The sequence below is a fragment of the Molossus molossus genome, unplaced genomic scaffold (genome assembly GCF_014108415.1).
Source record: "Molossus molossus isolate mMolMol1 unplaced genomic scaffold, mMolMol1.p scaffold_m16_p_5, whole genome shotgun sequence".
Taxonomy (NCBI): domain Eukaryota; kingdom Metazoa; phylum Chordata; class Mammalia; order Chiroptera; family Molossidae; genus Molossus; species Molossus molossus.
The window spans coordinates 42,234,090-42,240,089 of NW_023425388.1; the positions used below are offsets into that span (position 1 = coordinate 42,234,090).

Genomic DNA, 6,000 nt, shown 5'->3' on the forward strand with positions numbered 1-6,000 from the left:
CCACTCAAGTTCAGTGTGATCCATCTTTATTAAAAAAAACAATTAACAAATGATTAATAAGCACTTCTTCAAAGGGAGAAATACATGTTAGGTGGCAGATAAGGAAATGCAATGACCACCTTGTCTTGAGAATTTGAAGTCTAGTAAGAATTTAATATATTTTATCCCAAATCTAATCAATCATGCACACCCACACTCAACATGATACCAGAAGACAAAGGAAAATAGGCAGATGCATATTTATTTTTAGTTAGATTTTCATAAAGAAGCCACGGCGTTTGTCAGGAAACTACAACTGCAGAGATCAAACCTGGCTTATTCATCTAAACCACTTCCTTAAGAATGGGAAGAGGGTCTAATATTATTAAACTTGACTAATTTCATTAGGAGTTAAAGGAGGGAATATAATGTTCTTATGTCTTTGATGTGAAGCCAATTGTTTTTCTCACCGTATAGTACTTTGGGGGCAAACACCAGGAGAAATTTATTCCTAAATTTAGTATTAGAAGAGCTGATGAAAATTTGAAGGGATTGTTCCCTCTTCAAGATCTTTAACTACATAGCAAAGTGACAAAAAAGTATCTAATTTAAACAGCATTCTAACTGAATCATTATATAAATATACTGAGAAATTATGCATACTAAGGCAACCAGGAACATTTATAACTAATGAGAAAGAGTCCTATTCATTAACATTTCAATCTTACAGAGAAGGTCACTTAATTACATGGTAATATTCATGACCTATATGAAAGGAAAGAAATTAGTATCAGTTATCTGTATTGGCTGATAATTAATATAATTTTAAAACTCAAAAATAAAAAATATAGGTGCTTATAAGTATTTATTACATTTAAACGACTAATGATTGGTTTATATACATCATTACTATACTTGCAATAGAAATGATGTTATTTAAATCGACATCTCTTGTTTAGTAACATCTACACTTTATCTAGGCTATTTTTACTCCATATTCACCACAAGGCATTTTATAGCAGTAATATATATTATGTGCATTTCAACTATAAAGTATTATAATAGCTGACATTGCACACTGCAGACAAATCCTTTAATGAGTTTCAAAATTTTCTACAAACTCATCTTATTCCTCTAGCAGAAGTGATCCCCAGTGTAGCTTTTTCTAGCAATGCCATTCCATCAGAAAAATCTAATTCCCTGGACAAAGGAATAAAGAACATTTGCTATACTATACTATAGACTTATTTTAGTATAATATCAGACTTCTCTAGTACTTCAGAGAAATCCATTTTTCCTCTCCTGAAGTCTATAGAACATATCTCTGTATAATATTCTCATTTAATCCACCTGATAATTAATATGCATTTATATATGATTATGTTCATGTTAATGTACTTACCACTGTTATTATTATCATCATCATTTATAGGAAATAGGTCACAGGAAGATAAAGAGTAATGAGAGAATAAAGGTCAGCAGAAAGAAAGCAGTACTAGCTTTTTTCCTCCACATTTCCTTAGCACATTTTTTGGTCAGCCCCTTTCCTTTACCATTTATATGCCATATACTTCACAACTATTCAAAATAATCTTTATTATGGAAGGTACCAATAATTTTGGCCTACATCAGTAGTTTTGGCCTTTACAACTGTGTATGAGATCACTGAACAATGAGTAGCCAATGCAAAGCTCTATGGTCTTAACAATTTAAAAGTACTGCATGTGAGTTACATGAATACTTTATACATTTTGGAAATTAACCTCTTATCTGATGTGTCATTGGCACATATGTTCTCCCATACAATAGGTTCCCTTTTCATTTTGATGCTAGTTTTGTGGTGTTGTTGTTGTTGTTATGCAGAAGCTTTTTAGTTTGATGTGGTTCCACTTGTTTATTTTTTCCTTTGTTTCTCTTGCCCTAGGTGATGTCTGAGGTTTTGCTGCCTACATTTTCTTCTAGCATTTTTATGGTTTCACAAGTTACATTTAAGTCTTTTATCTATTTTGAGTTTATTCTTGTGTATGATGTAAGTTGATGATCTAGATTCATTTATTTGCATGTTTCTGTCCAATTTTTCCAACACCATTTATTGAAGAGATGGTCTTTAGTCCATTGTATGCTCTTACAATACAATAAAAATTGTACAGAGGACCTGAATAGACACTTCTCCAAAGAGGACATACAAATGGCCAAGGGACATATGAGAAAATACTCAGTGTCACTAATCATCAGAGAGATGCAAATTAAAATGACAATGAAATGTCACCTAGCAGAATGACTAGCATCAACAAATCAATAAACAACAAGTGCTGATGAGGGTGTGGAGAAAAGGGGACCCTAGTACACTGCTGCTGGGAATGCAGACTGGTGCAGCCTCCATGGAAAACAGTATGGAGTTTCCTCAAAAAGTTAAAAATGAAACTGTCATTTGACCCAGTGATCCCACTTTTAGGAATATACCCTAAGAAGCCTGAAACACCACTCAGAAAGAATATATGTACCCCCATGTTCATAGCAGCACTATTTACAATACCTAAGATTTGTAGGTGAGTGGATAAAAAAGCTGTGGTACATTAACACAGTGGAGTACTATGCAGTGGTAAGAAAGAAGGATCTCTTACCCTTTGAGACAGCATGAAGGGATCTGGAGAGGATTATGCTAAGTGAAATAATCCAGTCAGAGAAAGACAAGTATCACATGACCTCACATATATGTGGAATCTAATGAACAACATAAACTGACAAACAAAATAGATCCAGAGACATGGAAACAGGGAACAGACTGACAAACCTCAGAGGGAAGGGGGGAACAGGGGTGGGAAGAGATAAACCAAAGAACTTATATGCATATATGCATAATTAATGAACACAGACAATAGTGTGGTGAAGGCAGAGACTCGGTGGGAGTGGGGAGAAGGGGGTCAATGGGGGATAGAAGGGGGAGACATCTGTAATACTTTCAATAATAGAGATACCTTTTTTTAAAGTATCACATGTGAACTGCAAGGTCAATCCAGCCATCATACCGACATACTCAAAAGCCACACCTGCAACCACCAATGACATGGGCACTCTGGCTCTTTAATCAGCTGGATATCATAGCCTTGGAGTTACTGTACGCTCGACTAATTTGTGCATGAAAACAACTGAAAGCATCAGATCATCTTTTCTAAAATATAGCCATTTTAATTGCACAGGTAAGAGACTGGCACATGGAGAAGTTTTACTCAAATTTATTTTCTAATTATCAATATAATATTTAAAAACAAGTAGTTTGATATTCAAACTCAGCAGTTCATGAGGTTTTCACAAGTATAGGCTCTTTAGTGAAGAAACACCATTATTCAGAGAGTCAAGAAGAATTAAATCAATTGGAAAGGTTCACGTACAAAAATATTTTCAGAGATTTACGAGCTCCCGTGAGACCTCGGTCTCTTCTCCGGCCGGCGCTCACCGAGGGGAAGGCCGCGTTCAGCTCGAGCACCAAGATCCTGAAGCCCGCGCGCAGCCAGACGGGTTCGAGCCCGGCATCTCCCAGGCTCCGCGAGCTGGCGACGAACCCGGCTGCGGGAGCTGATCATCACAGCGGCCGGGGAAATGGAAGTTGGTGGGGGTCGAAAGGCGGTTGCAATCTTCGTCCCAGTTCCTCAGCTGAAGCCCTTCCAGAAAATCCAAGTCCAGCTGGTTCGCGAGTGGGAGAAAAAGTTCAGTGGGAAGCACGGCGTGTTCATCGCTCAGAGGAGAATTCTGCCCAGGCCAACGCGAAAAGCCTTAGGAAGGACAAGCAGAAGCGTCCGAGGAGCCGCACGACGACCACCGCACGATGCCATCCTGGGGCACTTGGTTTTCCCGGGTGAAGTTGTGGCAAGAGGATCCCCTGAAGCTGGGCGGCAGCCGGCTCATCGCGGTGCAGCTGGACGAAGCGCAGCGGAACAGGAGGAGCACAAGGTTGAAACTTTTTCTGGTGTCTGTAAGAAGCTCACCGGCCAGGACGTTAATTCCCAGAGTTCCAGTTGTAAACAAAAATGACTAAATAAAAGATCCTTCTCAAAAAAAATAATAAATGAATATATATATATATTTACTGTTAGTTTTATTTCGAATATCCTTCAAAGTAGACTTGACCTCATCACAAGCTTTCCTTATATTGTGTTTTCTACTAAAGCTGTGACTATCATATGGTGAACTTGGGGACAGAAGGAGGAATTAAACTAATTCTATCCCTGGTATATAAAAAAAAAATGTATTATCATATAAAAGCCAAACGACTGTGAGTACCAGTGAATAGATAGATAGATGATAGATAGATACTTCATAATAGTCATCCCTACTGAATATTATCATGTACACAGTGATATTTTCTATAAGAAACAACATCTAATCACTGGACATCATTTCCTGCTACTGATCTAGATGAGACCTTGTAATATAGTTTTCAAAATGCTGTCTTGACCCAGTTTTGAGGTGAGAGGCGGGTCAGTGCCCCTTCTTAATCAGCTGATGAAGTATACCCACCCTCTTCGTTATCAGGCCCTCAAGCTCTAGGCTGTGGGGCACTTAAGCACCTTAATCACACCAAGGCCTCATATCAAACGACTAGAGACAGCCCTATGCCCAAGAGCCCATAAAATTATTCAAATAAGCCCACATAATGGAAGCCTAGGAAACTAGCTAACCCACCCTACTGGCCATACATGAGCTGTCCCCTTACCAACACTGCTGTTACCCTGTCCAGGGCACAGCTCCTGTGTGGACCCGCCTAACAGCATTCTCTTGTTCCAAGCCACAAGTAACAAAGGATTCTGCCTTTCATCTATCTAAACAGCAGTGTGCTTTTCCTGCCATCCAAAAACCTTTAAATCTTACAAAACAGTCCTGAGGGACTAGAATCCTAGTGATTAATTGTCATTAATGACAAAACATCTGTTATTTGTGAAATTAATTCATCCAATTATCATGCTTATGCACAGGTGAACATATACCCTGTGTGTGGAAAGAATGATTATTGTCAATGTTTTACTAAAATACTTATGTACCAATATCAAGTGTTACAAAACATTAATTTTTGTAAACAATCTTCCCTCCTTTCTCATGTCTACTGAAGTAGAAAGTTTAGAAAAGATAGAAACCCCTGATGACTTTTGGTCAATCAAGTTCCAGTATTGTGTTTATGTGACATAGTGAGCATAATATATATAGAATTTTTAATCCATTAAATTCTTTGTTCTTTCTACTATATAACATATTACTGTCTTTGTTTGGAAGGTATAAATATATTAGAATTGTAGGATTTAATCAATCTAAATCATATCTTCTTTTCTAAGTTAAAGAGTACCTAGGAAGAAATTTTAGATAAATTGGATATTAAGCTGTTATAAGAAGCGGCAGAACCTGAGAATGAATTGCAGAAACCAATACTAGAAAACAAAACAGATGTGTAGAGAATCCTCTAGTGCAAATCTTTTAAAGTAACAAAGTGATAGGGGGAAAACAGGTAGATCTATTAACCTAAAACTTTTACAAATAAGAAAATTACTATTTCATTTCCATACATGTATTTAATTACTAAAAAAGAGAAAGGGAAAAAAAAACACCTAACATTTTTATATCCTCTAGTTTGTTCTGGGCACTGACTCAATATTTTCAGAAAGTTTTTTTATACTACACAAGGTACAAGGTCATGATGTTGTTAATATTATTTCCATTTTGCACATGAAAAAAACAGGCTTAGAAAGACTAATGTTCTCCTCAAGTTCACACAACTAATAAAGGTTATGAGCAAGAATTTTACCCTCAATCAGTTTTAGTCCATATTATTCTTTCCTAAAAGAAAAAAGAAAAAGGAAAGAAAATTAAACCACAAATCTGTTCATTTAAATAACAAGGACGAAAAGACAAATTGTTAACAAATGAGACTAAACAAGCAGGAACGGTTCTTCCCTTCTGTGGTCATTGTACAGGTGCCAGCAGTCAAAATGAAGTTCAATCCCTTTGTGATTTCTGACCGGAGCAAGAACT

At 36.8% G+C, this 6,000-nt stretch overlaps 1 pseudogene; it reads left to right on the plus strand.

Moving 5' to 3' along the window:
* The window catches only part of LOC118616925, a 75,390-nt pseudogene extending 71,389 nt beyond the window's left edge, over nucleotides 1-4,001 (plus strand).
* The last annotated feature ends 1,999 nt before the right edge of the window (nucleotides 4,002-6,000 follow it).